This window comes from Saimiri boliviensis, chromosome 19 (genome assembly GCF_048565385.1).
Source record: "Saimiri boliviensis isolate mSaiBol1 chromosome 19, mSaiBol1.pri, whole genome shotgun sequence".
NCBI classification, from domain to species: domain Eukaryota; kingdom Metazoa; phylum Chordata; class Mammalia; order Primates; family Cebidae; genus Saimiri; species Saimiri boliviensis.
In genome coordinates, this window is record NC_133467.1 from 10411997 (window position 1) to 10432874 (window position 20878).

The window sequence follows — 20878 nt, forward strand, 5'->3', positions numbered from 1 at the left end:
AGATAGCTGATTCAAAAATGCCTTAATATGGGACATAGCAATGTTATGAGGGAATACAATGACACAAGTTTCTGGCAAATTCTCAGGACTACTTGAAAGGGAGAGAAGAAGAATGAGGTTTTGTCGTGCCTTATCCAAGAATGACACGAGTTTTTGGTATTACAGTCATTAGAAAGTTATACTATATAGTGCGTTGGCAGTAATATTCCAAGCTTCAAAAATTTCACAAAACGATCACATTCTCTTTGGTATTACGCACCTATGCTTCTCGGCAGCCTCGGTTCTTTTTCTGAGACTAAATTAGAACACGTTATCTTGACCCACTGTAACTGTCTTTATTGAATTATGCCTGAGGTTTATGCCCTTGGCATTTACTAAGGGATATTACATAGCCTTATGAATGATGAAGTTCATTGCTTCATTTGTCGTAGAAATAAGTACATTGTCTAACATAGCACTTGCTGTCCCTCCTGTGACAGTCTCTCAAAAAACGTTTTCCTTCTGTCTTTGTTCCGTCCTGCCTCCCTTCCATCCTTTCTCCCTCCTTTTCTTCTTTTCCTTCCTTCTTCACTTTCTTCCTTGCTTTTTTCCTTCCCGTCTTTATTCTTTTTCTTCTTCTTGTTTTAAACTTCTGATGCCATATATGTATGTATATATATGTATATACATATATATGTGTGTGTGTATATATATATATATATATATATATATATATATATATATATACCCACACACACACACACACACACACACACACACACAGACACACAGACACACACACACACACATATGTATTTTTTTTTTAGACAAAATCTCACTCTGTAGCCAGGCTGGAGTGCAGTGGCACGATCTCAGCTCACTGCAATCTCCACCTCCTGGGTTCAAGCAATTCTCCTCCATCAGCCTCTTGCTTAGCTGGGACTACAGGCGTGTGTCACCACACCCAGCTAACTTTTGTATTTTTAGTAGAGACGGAGTTTCACCATGTTGGCCAGGTTGGTCTCGATCTCCTGACCTTGTGATCGGCCCACCTCATCCTCTCAAAGTACTGGGATAACAGGCATGAGCCACCATGCCCCACCACCAGTAAATGTATATTAAATTTTAATGACATTAACTATATAGAACCATGCTCCTTCCTCCATCTTGATGTCCTAATTTCTTTTATCATTCCTTAGTTCTAATTTATTTTCACTTGTGTTGTTTTATTTCCTAATTTTATTTTTTTATAATTGGTCATTTGCTTTGATTCCATTTTTGCCAAACAATATTCTAATAAATTATTACTTCCTAGGTATCTTGATATCAGGAAGAACAGCAGTAGCAGAAAATGTTTCATCTTTCATGCCAGCACAGATCAATGGCAATGGATGTCTGAATCATTGCGTTAACAAGGAAAGGAATGCTATGCTTAACTAGCAATTTCTGCCCTGAGTACGGTAGAAGAAATTACTGGCACTTCTGCTGGATATTTGACACCTATTTCTTAAATAGAATGCATACATATTCTAAGAACAAGAAAAGCATAAACAAATTAAATTACTTTCTGACTTCTATACCAGTGACTTGTGAGTTTCATTCACCCACATCCATTCCCCAAAGCATGGATATACCTACGTGAAATGAAAAACTTGAGTTTTTACACCTCACATCAAAATGAGGTCTTTTTCTTAAATCTTACTAGCCCCAGCCTCAGGAGTAGGTAAAGTAGACCCTAGAAGGGGAGACTTAAGGAGCCTGATTGCCAGATTTCCCACTATCTATTGAAGACAGGAAAGTTTGCAATTAGAGATCCTTTTCTTTAGATTTTAAAAGCTAGCTCTTCATGAATCCTTTACTAAAAGAAACAGTCCCAGAGGGGTAATAATTTAGCTCTTACTGGCTAGTTAATTGGTTGACTATTAGTTAAAAAGAAGATGGGAGAGTAGAGATGGGGAATAGAATGAGGATATGAACAGTCCTAAAGAGGGATGGCAGAGCTAGATTTTGCTTATTTCACAATCGTGTCTGGACTTTAAGCAATGGGTAAACTTATAAATGCATCACTGTTGGCCATAAATAATAAGGCATGCAGCAGTTCTCTAACAAAGTGTCGAAAGGAACATGCAGGCAACCATTAATGACACAAATAAAACACCTCATCATATGCAAATGGGGAATTCTTAACTTTTTAGTAAATGATTTGTTATTCAACTCCTCTCAAATCCAATAGACATGTTTCTGAGAGGAGCTTATGTTTTCAATGGGCAGATTAGGAAAAAAGGTACTCCCCCTTCATTCGCTCATTCATTGCATTCTGTGAATAAATAAATGCCTCTTCTGTGCTAACAGGGGTCTAGCACGGTACAATGCTACCTAGGAGGCAAAAGTAATGGAAGACAAAGTTCCTGCCTCTGTGGAGGTTGTATCTGGGCTGGGAGATGAGTGATATGTACTTGAAACAACAGGTGAATAATAACAGCCTGGATAAAATCAAGCATGAAGGTATTTGGTTCAGACTGAAAACACTATTGAATTCAGAGACGAGAAAGAGCATACAAGAAGAGAAGTCAAGGAACAGTCACTTTGAAAGGGATTGCAAGAAGCCACTTTTCCTGTCTCAGGTGTCTGTGGTAAACCGTGGCTGTTATCACCCTGGGAAATCCCTGAAATCAAGACTGTGTGATATTCCACACCTGCCCTGGACAGCGTTCCACTCCAAGAACATCCTATTAACGACTTAGAAAAGGAAATCAACCATGGCCTCTTAAAACTTATTTTAGACCACTCACAGTTGAAAAAGTAAACAATTCCTAGTCTTGGTGTATAAATTCTCTAAGGTGCTGAACTGCGACCTTCACTATTTTGAAAAAATGTTAGGCATAAGGATCTGAGTTATGGGCAAAGCAGGTACAGGTGTAATTCATAAAGCCATGTTCATTTTTGTCCAAATTTAGAAAACTACTGATACAATGCCATAGTCTAATATGCAGGCAACCATTAAAGATACAAATAAAACACCGCATGACATGCAGGTGGAGAATTCTTACTTTTTTTGTAAATAATTTGTTTACCATATGTATTTGTTTACCAAATATATATACATATATTTGAATGTATAGGCCAGTTGTTTGAAAGAATGTTCCTCCATTTGAGTTTTAGCAGTTGTTTCTTCAAAATTAGCCATTAAAAAAAATATATATATATTTTATTGCATTTTAGGTTCTGGGGGACATGTAAAGAACATGCAGGATTGTTGCATAGGTACATAAATGGCAATGTGGCTTGCTGCCTCCATCCCCATCACCTATATCTGGCATTTCTCCCCATGCTATCCCTCCCAACTCCCTACCTCCCTTTGTCCCTCCCCTAGTTCCCCCCAACAGACCCCAGTGTGTGATGCTCCCCTTGTTGTGTCCACATGCTCTCATTGTTCAATACCTGCCTATGAATGAGAACATGTGGTGTTTAATTTTCTGTTCTTGTGTCAGTTTGCTGAGAATGATGGTTTCCAGATTCATCCATGTCCCCACAAAGGACAGGAACTCATTGTTTCTTATGGCTACATAGTATTCAGTGGTGTATATGTGTCACATTTTCCCTGTCCAGTCTATCATCGATGGGTATTTGGGTTGGTTCCAGGTCTTTGCTATTGTAAACAGTGCTGCAATGAACGTAAGTGTGTCCTGATAACAGAACAATTTATAATCCTTTGGATATATACCCAGTAATGAGATTGCTGGGTCAAATGGAATTTCTATTTCTAGGTCATTGAGGAATTGTCACACTGTCTTCCACGATGGTTGAACTAATTTACACTCCCACCAGCAGTGTAAAAGTGTTCCTATTTCTCCACATCCTCTCCAGCATCTGTTGTCTCCAGATTTTTAATGATCGCCATTCTAACTGGTGTGAAATGGTATCTCGATGTGGTTTTGATTTGCATTTCTCTAATGACCAGTGATGATGAACATTTTTTTTCATATGTTTGTTGGCCTCATATATGTCTTCTTTTGAAATGTGTCTGTTCATATCCTTTGCCCACTTTTGGATGGGTTTGTTTTTTTCTTGTAAATCTATTTTAGTTCTTTGTAGATTCTGGATATTAGCCCTTTGTCAGATGGGTAGATTGCAAAAATTTTTTCCCACTCTCTTGTTTGCTGGTTCACTCCAATGATTGTTTCTTTTGCTGTGCAGAAGCTCTGAAGTTTAATTAGATCCCATTTGTCTATTTTGGCTTTTGTTGCCAATGCTTTTAGTGTTTTAGTCATAAAGTCCTTGCCTACACCTATGTCCTGAATGGTTTTGCCTAGGTTTTCTTCTAGGGTTTTTATGGTGTTAGGTGTTATGTTTAAGTCTTTACTCCATCTGGAGTTAATTTTAGTGTAAGATGTCAGGAAGGCGTCCAGTTTGTGCTTTCTGCACATTGCTAGCCAGTTTTCCCAACACCATTTATTAAACAGGGAATCCTTTCCCCATTGCTTGTTTTTGTCAGGTTTGTCAAAGATTAGATGGTTGTAGATGTGTGGCATTGCCTCCAAGGCCTCTGTTGTCTTCCTTTAGTCTATATCTGTGTTTTGGTGCCAGTACCATGCTGTTTTGATTACTGTAGCCTTGTAGTATAATTTGAAATCAGGTAGCGTGATGCCTCCAGCTTTGTTCTTTATGCTTAGAATTGACTTGGCTATGCAGGCTCTCTTTTGGTTCCATATGAAGTTTAAGGTGTTTTTTTCCAGTTCTGTGAATAGGGTCACAGGTAACTTGATGGGGATAGCATTGAATCTATAAATTACTTTGGGCAGTATGGCCATTTTCAGAATATTGATTCTTCCTAACCATGAGCATGGAATGTTTCTCCATCTGTTTGTGTCCTCTCTTATTTCCTTAAGCAGTGATTTGTAGTTCTCCTTGAAGAGGTCCTTTACATCCTTTGTTAGTTGTATTACTAGGTATTTTATTCTATTTGTAGCAATTGTGAATGGCAGTTCATTCTTGATTTCGCTCTCTTTAAGTCTGTTATTGGTGTATAGGAATGCTTGTGATTTCTGCACCTTGATTTTGTATTCTGAGATTTGAGAAGTTGTTTATCAGTTTCAGGAGATTTTGGGCTGAGACGACGGGGTCTTCTAAATATACAATCATGTTGTCTGCAAATAGAGACAATTTGACTTCCTCCTTTCCTAATTGAATACCTTTATTTTTATTTCTTGCCTGATTGCTCTGGCTAGAACTTCCAATACTATATTGAATAGGAGTGGTGAGAGAGGGCATCTTGTCTAGTGCCAGATTTCAAAGGGAATTCTTCCAGTTTTTCCTCATTCAGTATGATATTGGCTGTGGGTTTGTCATAAATAGCTTTATTTTTTGAGATATGTTCCATCCATAACTAGTTTATTGAGAGTTTTTAGCATAAAGGGCTGTTGAATTTTGTTGAAGGCCTTCTCTGCGTCTATTGAGATAATCGTGGTTTTTGTCTTTGGTTCTCTTTATGTGGTGAATTACATTTATAGACTTGCGTATGTTGAACCAGCCTTGCATCCTCAGGATGAAGCCTACTGGATCGTGATGGATAAGCTTTTTAATGTGCTTTTTCAATCAGTTTCCCATTTTATTGAAGATTTTTGCATCTGTGTTCATCATGGATACCGGCCTGAAGTTTTCTTTTCTTGTTGAGTCTCTGCCAGGTTTCGGTATCAGGATGATGTTGGTCTCACAAAATGATTTGGGAAGGATTCACTCTTTCTGGATTGTTTGGAATTGTTTCAGAAGGAGTGGTATCAGCTCTTCTTTGTATATCTGGTAGAATTTAGCTGTAAACCCATCTGGACCTGGGTTTTTTTTTGGTTGGTAGGCTATTAGTTGCTGCCTCAACTTCAGCCCTTGTTACTGGTCTATTCAGGGTTTCAACTTCTTCCTGGTTAAGGCTTGGGAGGATGCAAGAGTCCAGGAATTTATCCATTTCTTCCAGGTTTACTGGTTTATGTGCATAGAGTAATACATAGTAATATCTGATGGTAGTTTGTATTTCTGTGGAATCAGTGGTGATATCCCCTTTATTGCTTTTTATTGCATCTATTTGATTATTCTCTTTTTTATTTTTTATTGATCTGGCTAGTGGTCTATTTTGTTGATCTTTTCAAAAAATCAACTCCTGGATTTATTAATTTGTGAAGGGTTTTTGTGTCTCTGTCTCCTTCAGTTTTGCTCTGATCTTAGTTATTTCTTGTCTTCTGCTAGCTTTTGAGTTTTTTTTTTTAAATCTTGCTCCTCTAGCTCTTTCAATTTTGACAATAGGGTGTCAATTTTAGATCTTTCCTTGCTTATCATGTGGGCATTTATTGCTATATATTTTCCTCTAGACACTGCTTTAAATGTGTCCCAGAGATTCTGGTATGTTGTGTCTTCATTCTCATTGGTTTCAAAGAACAAATTTATTTCTGCCTTCATTTCATTGTTTATCCAGTCAACATTCAGGAGCCAGTTGTTCAGTTTCCATGAAGCTGTGCAGTTCTGAGTTAGTTTCTGAATTCTGAGTTCTAACTTGACTGCACTGTGGTCTGAGAGACAGTTTGTTATGATTTCCATTCTTTTGCATTTGCTGAGGAGTGATTTACTTCCAATTATGTGGTCAATTTTAGAGTAGGTGTGATGTGGTGCTGAGAAGAATGCATATTCTGTGGACTTGGGGTGGACAGTTCTGTGAATGTCTATTAGGTTTTCTTGGTCCAGGTCTGAGTTCAAGTCCTGGATATCCTTGTTGATTTTCTGTCTTGTTGACCTGTCTATTATTGACAGTAGAGTATTAAAGTCTTCCACTATTATTGTGTGGGAGTCTAAGTCTCTTTGTAGGTGGTTAAGAACTTGCTTTATGTATCTGGGTGCTCCTGTATTGGGTGCATATATATTTAGGATCAATAGCTCTTCTTGTTGCATTGATCCTGTTACCATTTTGTAATGCCCTTCTTTGTCTCTTTTGATCTTTGTTGGTTTAAAGTCTATTTTATCAGAGACTAGGATTGGAACTCCTACTTTTTTTTGCTCTCTATTTGCTTGGTAAATCTTCCTCCATCCCTTTATTTTGAGCCTATGTGTATCCTTGCATGTGAGATGGGTTTCCTGGATACAGCACACTGATGGGTTTTGACTTTTAATCCAATTTGCCAGTCTGTGTCTTTTGATTGGAGCATTTAGCCCATTTACATTTAAGGTTAATATTCTTATGTGTGGATTTGATCCTACCATTTTGATGTTAGCTGGTTGTTTTGCCAATTAGTTGATGCAGTTTCTTCATCGTGTTGATGCTGTTTACCATTTGTACATTTTTGGAGTGCTTGGTACTGGTTGTTCCTTTCTATGTTTAGTGCTTCTTTCAGGATCTCTTCTAAGGCAGGCCTGGTGGTGATGGAATCTCTGAGCAATTGCTTGTTCATATAGGATTTTATCTCTCTTTTGCTTATGAAGCTTAGTTTGGCTGGATATTAAATTCTAGGTTGAAAGTTCTTTACTTTAAGGATGCTGAATATTGGTCCCCACTCTCTTCCGGCTTGTAGGGTTTCTGCTGAGAGATCCACTGTGAATCTGATGGGCTTCCCTTTGTGGGTATCCCAACCTTTCTCTCTGGCTGCCCTTAATATTTTTTCCTTCATTTCAACCTGGTGAATCTGACAATTACGTGCCTTGGGGTTGCTCTTCTTGAGGAATATCTTTGTGGTGTTCTCTGTATTTCGTGGACTTGAATATTGGCCTGCCTTGCTAGGTTGGGGAAGTTCTCCTGGATAATATCCTGAAGAGTGTTTTCCAGCTTGGATACATTCTCTCTGTCACATTCAGGTATACCTATCAAATGTAGATTAGGTCTTTTTTTTTTTTTTTTTTTTTTTTTGAGACGGAGTTTTGCTCTTGTTACCCAGGCTGGAGTGCAATGGCGCGATCTCGGCTCACCGCAACCTCCGCCTCCTGGGTTCAGGCAATTCTCCTGCCTCAGCCTCCTGAGTAGCTGGGATTACAGGCACGCGCCACCATGCCCAGCTAATTTTTTGTATTTTTAGTAGAGACGGGGTTTCACCATGTTGACCAGGATGGTCTCGATCTCTCGACCTTGTGATCCACCCGCCTCGGCCTCCCAAAGTGCTGGGATTACAGGCTTGAGCCACCGCGCCCGGCGATTAGGTCTTTTCACATAATCCCGTATTTCTTGGAGCTTTGTTCATTTCTTTTTACTCTTTTTTCTCGAATTTTGCCTTCTCATTTTATTTCATTGAGTTGATCTTCAATCGCTGATATCCTTTCTTTTACTTGATATATTTAGCTGTTGAAACTTGTGTATGCTTCATGAAGTTCTCATGTTTTTAATCTCCATCAATTCATTTACATTCCTCTCTAAGCTGTTTATTCCAGTTAGCATTTCATCAAATCTTTTTTTTTTTTTTTTCGTTGAGACAGAGTTTCGCTCTTGTTACCCAGGCTGGAGTGCAATGGCGTGATCTCGGCTCACCACAACCTCTGCTTCCTGGGTTCAGGCAATTCTTCTGCCTCAGCCTCCTGAGTAGTTGGGATTACAGGCATGTGCCACCATGCCCAGCTAATTTTTTGTATTTTTAGTCGAGATGGGGTTTCACCATGTTGACCAGGATGGTCTTGGTCTCTTGACCTCGTGATCCACCCGCCTTGGCCTCCCAAAGTGCTAGGATTACAGGTGTGAGCCACCGCACCTGCCCCCTCATCAAACCTTTTTATGAGGTTCTTAGTTTCTTTGCATCAGGTTAGAACATGTTCTTTTAGTTCAGAGAAGTTTCTTATTAACCACCTTCTGGAGCCTGTTTCTGTCAATTCATCAGACTTATTCTCCATCCAGCCTTGTTGCCTTGCTGGTGAGGAGTTGTGATCCCTTGGAGGAGGAGAGGTGTTCTGGTTTTGGGTGTTTTCATCCTTTTTGCACTGGTTTCTTCCCATCTTTGTGGATTTATCTATCTGTGGTCTTTGTAGTTGGGAACTTTCAGATGGGGTCTCTGAGTGGACATCCTTTTTGTTAATGATGAAGTTATTTCTTTCTGTTATTGAGTTTTCCTTCTAACAGTCAGGCCCCTCTGCTGTAGGACTGCTGGAGATCCACTCCAGACCTTGCTTGCCTGGGGATCACCTCCAGTGGCTGCAGAACAGTAAGGGTTGCTGCCAGTTTCTTCTTCTGTTATCTTCATCCTAGAAGGACACCCACTAGATGTCAGCTTGAGCTCTCCTTTATAAGGTGTCTCTTTGGATATACAGGGGTCAGGGAACTGCTTGAGGAGACAGTCTGTCCCTTATAGTAGCTCAAGTGCTGAGCTGTGAGCTCCATTGTTCCATTCAGAGCTGCTGGGCAGGTACATTTAAGTCTGCTGCAGTGGAACTCATAACTGCCTTTTTTTCCCCAGGTGCTCTGTCCTGGGAAGGTGGAGCTTTATTTATAAGTTCCTGACATGCTGCTGCCTTTTTTCAGAGATTCTCTGCCCAGTGAGGAGGTAGCCTAATTACAGTCTGCCAGCAGAGGAGTTGCTGAGCTGCCATGGGCTCTGCCCAGCTACTGTGTGAACTTTCTTGCAGTTTTGTTTATAGAGGTATAGTTAGAACTGCCTCGGTAATGGTGGTCTGCCTCTGTGATAGCGAACTGTCTCTATAACAGCAGACTGCCTCGGGAATTGTGGATTGCCTCAGTAATGGTGGACTGCCTCGGTAATGGCAGACTGCCTCAGTAGTGGTGGACTGCCTTGGTAATGGTGGACACCCTTCCCCGCACAGAGCTGAACCGTCCCGGGTCCAGCTGTGCTTGCTGTGAGACTCTCTATCTAGAGCGTTTGAGATTGCTGGTCTTTGTTGGGGTGGGATCCGCTGAGCTAGATCACCTGGCTCCCTCTTTCAGCCCCCTTTTTTTCAGTTGAATGGGTAACTCTATCTCCCAGGTGTTCCAGGCACCGTTGAAACAGTGCCCTGATTTGTGTTTTTGTGTGGAGACCCACTGCACCAGCTGAAACAGCTGTGCTGGAGACTCACAGTGCTTTTCTGCCTGGGAATCTCCTGGTCTGTGGGCAGTAAAAATTTGTTTGGAAATGCAATGTGGTGATCACTCACCCTCTGCATTCTCGCTGGGAACCGCACTCCAGAGCTGTTCCTATTCAGCCATTCTTGGATTGTCTCCCAAAATTAGTCATTTTATGTATTATGACTCAATTTCTATTTATTTATTTATTTTAGAGACAAGGTCTTGCTATGTTGCCATGACCCGCTCCATTTCTGACCTGGTCCAGTTCACTCATCCTTAAGTAACCTAGTGGTCCTCTTCTCCTGGAGGTCACCATATTGATTCTGAACTTTGCAGGCACTCAGTCAGCATAGTACACTGCAGCCCAGAACTTCTGCATTCAGGCGATCCTCCTGCCTCCGCCTCCCAAGGAGCTGGGACTGCAGGTACTCACCACCATGCCTGACTATGACTCAGTTTCTATTAGATGCCTCCATCAGAGCAATTTCTTTGGTAGGGCCACCTAAGGTGACCATTTCAGTGCCACACTTGTAGGATAACCCTATCATGAGGCACTGTACTTCACTTGTATATCCTAAGGATTACTGAACTAAAATTTCAAAACTTTTGTTTTTCACATTATTCCAAAGAGCCTATGAATGGTGCTACTCACAAAGCTTCCTTTCAAATGCACTATCTTGGTTTCTCCACTTTCCCTCAGTTCATGGTTGGGTTCTGGAGGCTTCCTGGGTGCTTCATTGTCAGGGAGTTTGGTGTGAGGAGGAGAATCTCTCTATGAATTTATTTCTTCATTCAGATATCACCTGACATGTCATCATCATGATGGGGCATTGGTGCATGCAGGCCACTTTGACGACTGTCCACCTGGCCTATTCTGGACATCTGACTCTCTTACTTTCCTTCCATTCCCACACTTGAAGAGTAGAAAAGTCAATGAGCGAATCTAAAACCCTGACTGCCTAAAGCAGTAATATTACTGCTTTGCTGTCTCCCTAGAGACCAAAGGAAGCAGAGCATTTTTCAATATAAATTACTAAGATGTCCACGTAATTACTACTTTTCCTCCTCCCTTGCCTTCCTATGCCTTAGCCCAGAAAATCCTTTTCTAGTCTGGAGCCAAGGACGTTTTCTACTTGCCTCCATCTTTTTTTTTTTTTTTTTTTTTTTTTTTTTTTTTTTTGAGACGGAGTTTCGCTCTTGTTACCCAGGCAGGAGTGCAATGGCACGATCTCAGCTCACTGCAACCTCCGCCTCCTGGGTTCAAGCAATTCTCCTGCCTCAGCCTCCCGAGTAGCTGGGACTACAGGCATGCATCACCATGCCCAGCTAATTTTTGTATTTTTAGTAGAGACGAGGTTTCACCTTGTTGACCAGGATGGTCTCGTTCTCTTGACCTCGTGATCCACCTGCCTTGGCCTCCCAAAGTGCTGGGATTACAGGCTTGAGCCACCGTGCCTGGCCCCGCCTCCATCTTTTATGTAGACTGGTGGTTCTCAAAGTGTGGTTCCCAGGCCAGCAGGATCAGCACCATCTAGGAACTTGTTAAAAATGCAAATTCTCCCAACCCCAGCCCTACTGAATCAGACATTTACAGAGTGGGATCTAGTCATCTTTGTTTCAAAAAGCTCTCCAGGGTATTCTGAGGCAACACAAAACTTGAGACCCACTGAACGATGCCTTGAGTTACTTTCTTCCCCTCGTACACTATTTCTTAAACTTTAACATATATCAGAATCATTGGCAGGGTTTGTTAAACACAGTGTTGGGCCTCCACCCTCAAAATGTTTGATCCAGTAGGTCTAAGGTGAGGCCCGAGAATTTGTAATTCTAACAAGTCCCCCAGTGATGACTATATTTTAGAAAACCATTTCTCCAGAGGTCTCAGCTCTGTAACTGTCAATTTTCTTCCTTCTATGTCTCCTATTAGGATCTATCTGATTATTATTGCTAAATCAAGAAAATATATTTTCTAGAAATATGTTTATATATAGTTACTTTCAATCCAGAGCTATCCATCACCAATTTGACTTAGGCATATACTAATATTTCTGAAAGCCAAACTCTGATGTTGGGCCAACAGTTCTTAAGCTTTTCCATCCCAGGTCCCTCCCCCAATTAAAGGGCTCCATAGCTAGTGCATCTGTGGGACATCCCAGAAGATCCAGTAAGAGAAGAGACCACTGTTTACTTTGCAAGCTCAGTTTGTTTTTTAGACAGAGTCTTACTCTGTTGCCCAGGCTGGGGTGCAGTGGCACCATCTCAGCTTACTGCAACCTCTGCCTCCTGGGTTCAAGTGATTCTCCCACTTCAGCCTCCTGAGTAGCTGGGATTATAGGCATGTGCCACCATGCCTGGCTAATTTTTGCATTTTTAATAAAGGTGGGGTTTCACCATGTTAGTCAGGCTGGTCTCGAACTCCTGACCTAATGATCCATTGCCTTGGCCTCTCAAAGTGCTGGGATTACAGGCGTGAGCCACCACACCCAGCCCACAAGCTCAGTTTTATAAGTAGCAGGTCAGAGACCCATTGGCCTCTACCTAGAACCCAGAGGGGAGAAGACACTGAGCAAAATCTGGTCCTTGTGGGCACACAGAGGAGACAGGGGAAAGGGGATGGGCAGGGAGGTCAGCAGCAAATGAAAATGAACACATGTTTTGAGAGTCAAACACTGCTTCCTTCAGGTGAAAACTTTTTGTCATCGTTTGAGGCAAAAGGCAAAGTACTTTAACCCCATAAATTATTAAAGTTTAATTTTTGGTACCAATATCCCTAGATTTAAGGAGAATAAAAAGTGGCCATTAATTCTCCTTTCTGCTTAGTTGTATTTAAATTTATTCCTTGAATATAGGATCATCAGGGGCCCAAAGCCCTTGTTTTTATTTAGTTTTTGTTCTCTGCTTGGCCTCTTGAAGAGATACAATGTCTCTTTCTTCCTTCCTTCTTCCCTCCCTCCCCCCTCCCTCTCCCCCTTCCTTCCTTCCTTCCTTCCTTCCTTCCTTCCTTCCTTCCTTCCTTCTTCCCTCCCTCCCTCCCTCCCTCCTTCCTTCCTTCTCTTGTGCTTCGTTGCCACAGTACAATTACTTTAAGTCTGCAGGGCACAGCTACCCTCTTAGCTAGGCAAGGAGCCACTCCAGGAAACTGCTTATTCTATATTTTGCCTTTTTTGAAAAAATGAAATTCTATCTTGCTAAGTGGCCCACATGGCTCTGCATGAAACCACCTACCAAAGAACATGCTGAATATTAGTTATCATAATTATTTGGATAGTTCAGCATCATTTACTACTACTTCCAAGCATTGCTATTATTAGGATGGTCCTGAGGGGTTCTCAGCACATAAATGAGACTATTTCACTTAAGGCAAAGTTGCAAAGACTTTTCTGCAGAAACAACAGAACACTCCTATTGCCACTATACAGAGAGGTGAAGATTTCTTTCCTTCTGTTGGTGTTCCAGTACAATGGGATTTCTTGTGTTCTTTAAATATTTGCCATAAGTTTTTCACTCTCATCTCTCCCCTCTCTTCAGCACTAATCACAGCACTTATTTTTCATGGGCACTCAATACATATTTTTTGAGTTGAATTAAATTAAAACAGAGGCTTCTAATTAAAGATTGGAAAAGTGGATTTTTTTCTTCCACTCTTCTCTGTCAAACCAATAATAATAAAACAATAACAAACCGAAGATAAGTAAATGAAATAAGGAAGGAGCCAAGCCAGGGAATAATAGTCTATGAATAATGTTATCACATAGAGTAATATGTGGACCAAACATGGGGAGCACATCAAGAATTGACACATACTTTAACATATACCTTAACAGTTCTGGGGGAGCACACAGATTTTCTTAGAATGGTTGCCTATACTGAGGGCCAAACAGTATATGCTGACTTGTGTCGGTAGGTCTGGGCGGGGTGGTGAAGATTGGTGTGGGAGTAACCCAAGCCTGGTTTAACACCCTAGAGCAGCAGGAGAGGAGGGGCTGGAGAATCATCTGATTAGGCCTGCCATTTCTATAACAAGGGGGTGTTGTCGGTTTGTCGGTGTAGATAAGAGAAGGCAAGTGACAATTAGCTTGGTGCTGATGATAACTGATAAAGAAAAATAATCTGTAATAGTCATCATTAAATCACCATTAAAGAAAACCATGACACACAGGAGACAAGTGGACTTTTTGCTTATCCCAAAAGGGGCTCCAGAACATAAAATTTGAGACATGCATTTGGTAAGAAAAGTTGAGAAAATCCTAAACCCAGGCTACTTTCTGTCTCTACTCACTTCATGGACCCTTCCTACACAACCTTTTATAAATAACTGCTGCAGAAAAGCACTGGCCTCATTCAGAGTTGAGCAGTAATCAAGAGCAGACATAAAGAAAAAGGTAGATGATGAGCAAAAATCAGACAAAAAATATTCACAAAGCAAGAACATGCTACAGTTGATGTGTTTCCCCTCTGATATCAATTAGTTGGAGAGAACACGGTCACTAGAAATAAGAAATTAAAGAGGAAATAGCCGGGCGCGGTGGCTCAAGCCTGTAATCCCAGCACTTTGGGAGGCCGAGGCGGGTGGATCACAAGGTCAAGAGATCGAGACCATCCTGGTCAACATGGTGAAACCCCGTCTCTACTAAAAATACTAAAAAAAAATTAGCTGGGCATGGTGGCGTGTGCCTGTAATCCCAGCTACTCAGGAGGCTGAGGCAGGAGAATTGCCTGAACCCAGGAGGCGGAGGTTGCGGTGAGCCGAGATCGCGCCATTGCACTCCAGCCTGGGCAACAAGAGCGAAACTCCGTCTCAAAAAAAAAAAAAAAAAAAAGAGGAAATAACAGTAGTCAAATATAAGGTGAAAAACTATTAAAGGAGATGACGGTGAGCAGGAATAGCTTTGGAAAGAATGGGCGAGAAAAATGAAACCATCATAGATACAGAAGCCACAAGAGAAGCAGCAAAGGAATCCACAATAAGGGAAAGGAGGACAGGATATAGAAAAATAGAAAAAAAAAAAATATAAAGGAATACAATTAAGGAAGATTTGAGACAAAAAGGAAGCTACAGAAGACAATGGAGTACTATCCTTGCTACGCTAGAAGGAAAGACGAGACTGAATAGAAAAGAGAAATGTGCTAAAGGTGTCACAGAAACAGCTCTGGAGAATGATGAAAACCTGAATCTCTTCACTTCACCTTCTTCAGTTTTTGCTCAAGTTTTATCTATCAGGAACTCTTTCCTTAATTCCCCACTTTAAAATATCCGTCCCGCTCACCTGGGTTCTATTTCCCTTTCCAATTTTATTTTTCTCAATATAATATCTGAAAGAAAGTTATACTGACTGGTATGAATGGCAGCTTAGACATCACAGAAAAAATATCAGTGATCTCCAAAGACATAACATTAGAAACTAAGTAAAAGAAAACGCAAAAGGGGGGAAACCCAGGGAAATAAGGAACAGGGTATCAGTGTTGTGAGATGATATCAAGAAGTCTAACATATGTGTAATGTGAGTCATGGGAGGTGGAAGGAGAGAGAAAAAAATTCAAGAAATAATGGCTGGAAAATATCTAAATGATGAATACTGCAAACTTGCAATACAACAAGCTTAACGAACCACAAACAAAAGAAGTAAAGACTACCACACCAAGGCACATCATAATCAAATTGCTGGAAACCAGTGATAAGCAGAAAATCTTAAAAGCAAGTACAGAGTATGGGGCCACAACACACAGACAACAGCAAACAAGGCAGGCCGCAGACCTGTCAGAGCCAGCAGGTAATGAAGTGATGTCTTTAAAATAGTGAAAGAAAAAAGCATCAACCTGGAAATCTACAACCTACAAAAGTATCTTTCAAAATGTAGGCTAAAGAGAGACTTTTTAAAACGGGAAACAAAACTGAGAGAATTTATTGCCAGCAGACCTATGCTACAAAAAAAATGTTAAAAAAAGTTTCTCAGGCAGAAGGAATGTCATACTAAAAGAAATTTGGATCTACACAAAAGAATAGAGATTGCTGAAAATAGTAAATATGTAGGTAGGCAGATACAGTTTCCTCACTTTTAAAGTCTCTTTAAAAGATAACTGTTTAAAGAAAAGTATAATAAGCATGCATTGTTAGGTTTATAACATGTAGAACTAAAACAGGTGATAGCAATAGCACAAAGGATGGGAGGGCAATCTCCCGTAGAGACCAAGGGACAATTCAATTGTATGTTATAAATTACAGACAATAACTACAAAAGAAAAAGAGAAATATTTAATAAGACAATAGGGAATAAAATGAAATTATAAAATTATTTTAAGAAGAGCAAGAAGAAAAAAGAACAAAGGAGAGATGGGATGAAATAGAAAACAAATAGCAAAAAGATATATTTAAACCTAACCGTATTTTTAATTGCAATACATGTAAATGCCAGAAAATGTTTATATAACAAACCTACCTTATGTATGAAGACATGAATAGGTTAAAAGTAAAAAGATAAAAATACTAATCTAAAGGATGCTGAAGTGGCTATGTTAATATCAGACAAAAAGGATTTCACAGCAAGAGATATAACCAGGCGTGAATAATACCTTTTAATTTGTTGTATGCTTTGCTTAATTTTTAGAGTTTGAAATGGTTGTTGGACAATTTTCCCTAGTTTTATCACTGCTTTTTGGGGAGAATATTTGCTGAGCTTCTCACACAGTTCTTCTGGAAGTTTCACCCCCTACTTGGAGTGTCATAAGAATGATTATTGAGTTTTTAAAATAACTTTTCAGTACTTTTGAGATATCACATATTTTTCTTTTGTTGCCTTAATGAATCACCTGAATAGACTTCCTAATGTACAATTACCTCTGTATTCTTTGAATAAATCCTAATTATTCATGCTGTTTTTAAAGACAATCGCATTTCTTCATTGATTCATTCAATAAATATTTGAGTGGCTGCTAAAAATTAATTAATTAATTAATTTCTTTTGTTACCATGCCAGGTTCTATTTGCTAATTTTTAAAGACAATTGTTGCATCCATCCATATAAAGAAATTACAGTTATCTGTTTCTGTACTTTCCTTAAAAAGTTTAATATAACAGCTTTTGTATTAAAGTTGTACAGGTTTTATAAAATGAATCAAGAGCTTTTGTACTTTTCTCTATGGCTTAGAATCATTTAAATAACGTAAGAACTAGCTGTCCTTTAAAGGTTAGATAGATTTCACCTGTAAAACCAGTAGGAAACATTTTCAGTGAAAGGTCCTTTTAACCTTCCTAGCGTCTTCCATGGTAATTGGCCTATTCAAAGTTTTTCATGTTTTCTTCTTGGTTTAATTTTGGTTATTTACATTTTGCTAATAAATTATTCATTTCTTCTAGATTTGCAAATTTGTTGCCATGGAGTTGCATATAATTTTGTCTTGTAATTTTAAAAAATTCTCCTGTATTATAGCTTGTCTCTTTTCTCACTCTACATTTTTACTTTTTCTTTTATCTCCTTAATTAAGTTCATAATATGTTATGTATTTTATTGGATCCTTTGAAATACCAGCATTTGGATTAATTTATCATTCTACTGATTTTTGTTGCTCATTTGGTTGAGTTCAAATTTTATTTCTATAAAGTATCTCTTCTTTAAGGAGCTTCCCATTTTTTCATTAGTTTACTGGATAGGTAACAAGTTTCTTCACTTATATTAATTAAATTAATTAATTAATTAGCTTTTTGTTGCTGTTGTTTGATTTTTTTTTTTTTTTTTTTTTGAGACAGGGTCTCCTTCTGTTTCCCTGTCTGGAGTGCAGTGGTGCAATCACAGCTCACTGCAGCCACAACCTCCTGGGCTCAAGTGATCCTCTCACCTCAGCCTCCAGAGTAGCTGGGATTACAGGCATAGGCTGCCATGCTTGGCTAATTTTTATATTTTTTATGGAGACAGTTTTAAAATACTAATTGCATTATGACTATTTTTTCAGATCTCTGAGTACATCTTTGGCTGTCTCTCATAAGTTCAAGCATAAAGTGTTCCTTTTATTTGCTTCTATAGTCTTTATAATTTTAGCTTTGAAATTTTCTTGATCAAATAGCTATTTGGAAATGTCTTAATTTCTAAATAGGTAATGCTTATTATTTTTGGTCAACATTTTATTACTTATTCTTAATACTATTGGGTTATTTTATGGGCTCAGTTTATAAAGTCTACTATACATATATACACACACACATACGTACATACATTTATGTGTGTGTGTGTGTGTATGTGTGTGTACATTTGACAGATTTTGATAAATATTTTATGGTCATATGAAAATTGTATATTTTACGCAAGGCAAATACCAAACATACAAAAAGGGAAAAGGGAGTGGCAATATTAAATTTAGGCAAAATTGGAAAGTACTAAACGTACTAGTTATTCTAAATATATTTTTTTATTTTTTGATATACTATTTAATCTTTTTCTTCTTATTTTTATTTGAGTACCATATTCTTTGATTCTGAAAGAAATATACAAACATCTCATACTTTAGTTGCATTTAAAATAGCTCCCTAATAGGTTTGCTTTGCGTATATTTAGCTTTTATGGTGTTTGGTTTAAGCAAGTTTATGACTGTTAAAGCTTCTTTACAATGTTGTGCCTTTTTATCATCATATTATGCTCACTTGTGTCATTTGAGTACTTTTTTTTTTTTTTTTTTTTTTTTGAGACGGAGTTTTGCTCTTGTTGCCCAGGCTGGAGTGCAATGGCGCGATCTCGGCTCACCGCAACCTCCACCTCCCGGGTTCAGGCAATTCTCTTGCCTCAGCCTCCTGAGTAGCTGGGATTACAGGCACGCACCACCATGCCCAGCTAATTTTTTGTATTTTTAGTAGAGACGGGGTTTCACCATGTTGACCAGGATGGTCTCCATCTCTTGACCTCGTGATCCACCCGCCTCGGCCTCCCATAGTGCTGGGATTACAGGCTTGAGCCACCGCACCCGGCCAATTTGAGTACTTTTAACCTTACTTTCCACCTTGCCTACTTTTAATATGACCATTCTTTTTTTTGTTTGTTGTTTAGTATTTGTCCTGTAACTCTTTGCTAATGCTTTTATTTTTAAACTCTTGAAATCACTTCGTTTGAAATGTTCTTACCAGGTGTAGGATACTCCTAGGGCTTTTAGTTATTTTATTGTGACAGTCACTGTCTCTTTTATAAACGTTTTATTGCAGCATATTATACACATAGAAAAGGGCACAAATCATAAGTGTACACATGGTTCAATGAATTTTTACGAAGTAGACACATCTTTGTAACCACTGCCCAGATCAAACAATAGAACATTACCAGTACTGCAGAACCCTTCCTCACACCCTTCCCAGCCCCTGTGCTCCTCCTCACAAGTTAATCATTACTCTAACTTCTATAACCACAAGTTAGTTTTGCCTCTGCCTCTGCCGAATGTTATATGAATGAAATTATGTAGTATGTTCTCCTCTGAGTTTAGTTTCTTTGGCTTAACATTATGTTTGTGTGTTTTATCCATATATTTGTATGTGGTAGCAATTTATTATTTTTTATTGCTTTATAATATTCTACATATAAATATGCTAAAATTTATTTATCCTGCTACTGATTGTGGATAAATGTTGAGATTATCTTCACTTTTGTCAATTGTAAGTTATGTTGCTGTGATAATTTTTATACATGCATTTTTGTGCATACATGTAGGCTTGATCCACAATTTTTATTTGTAGATACGTATGTCACAGAGATACATAAAAGTTCATAGAGCTCTACACCTATTATATATATTTTTCTGTATGTATATTATACTTCAATAAAATATTTTATAAGATACAAGAAAAGATCATGAAAATCAAACAAAATTAAAAAGCAGAAATAACATTAGCCTCAACAAAGATTTTTAAAAATAATAAAAGAGAATTATAATGTTTGAAAACTTATATGTGATAGACAAATGCCTAGAAAATGTAAGGTGTCAAAATTGGCATAAGAAGAAATGGAGAATTTAAATAGACCAGGAAACACCAATAATTAGCAATTGAAATGTTATCTGAAAGACAAACCATCACCTCAAATCCCAGGCACAGATGGTTTTACACATTAGTGTTACCAATATTTCAAGGAACAATCAATTTCTATCTTATACAAGTACTTACAGAACACAGGAAATGAATTGCCCAGATCATTCTGTGAAGCAAGTGTAATTTTGACCTATAAGTAGACAAAAAGAACACAAAAAACATATACAAAACAAAATGTTAGGTATATTTTATTTATGATTATAGAGAAAAAATCCTAAATAAAAGATTAGTTATCATGTTTATCCCTGGAATGGAGGGATGATTTAACATAAAAAAAATCTAATCACATAATTTACCACATCTGTAGTTTAATGTAAAAATAAATAATCTCAGTTGATGTGGAAAAAGCATTTGATAAAACATAAATAAGTCAATATCTACTTATGATAAGCCTATCAATATACAAGGGACTCTTTAATATAGTAGAGTGTTATACTGGAAACCCACAAGAAAAACGGTACTTATGAAAAACTATACTTATGGAATAACTCATTGTGCAGTCCCTTTAAGATAGGGAATAAAAAAATATATTATCACTGCTACTGTTTAAAATAATGTTGGCAGTTTTCCAAGCAATACGAAAAAGGGTAAAAAAGAAGTCAACTATAGAAAGGGAAAAATACAAAACCCTCATTATTTCCATCTTGGTAGTGAGAAAGGATTTCCTTAAAAAATTCAGGAGCACAACCATAAGAAAAAATAAAATAAAAATAAACTGGCGAATCCAATTTTATCAAAGGAATAGCATGGAAAAAGTTAACAGACAGATGACAGTTTGGCAGAAAATATTTTCATGGTCTAACATCAATAAGAGACCTATACCT

General features: G+C 38.5%; 1 protein-coding gene across 1 annotated transcript in view; it reads right to left on the bottom strand.

Moving 5' to 3' along the window:
• The window catches only part of C19H1orf21 (chromosome 19 C1orf21 homolog), a 335853-nt gene that overhangs the window by 269358 nt on the left and 45617 nt on the right, over positions 1–20878 (bottom strand). Inside the window, exon 2 of the mRNA XM_074389972.1 lies at positions 20130–20184. The gene's annotated coding sequence lies outside the window, so the exon portion shown is untranslated. The remainder of the gene's footprint in view (positions 1–20129; positions 20185–20878) is intronic.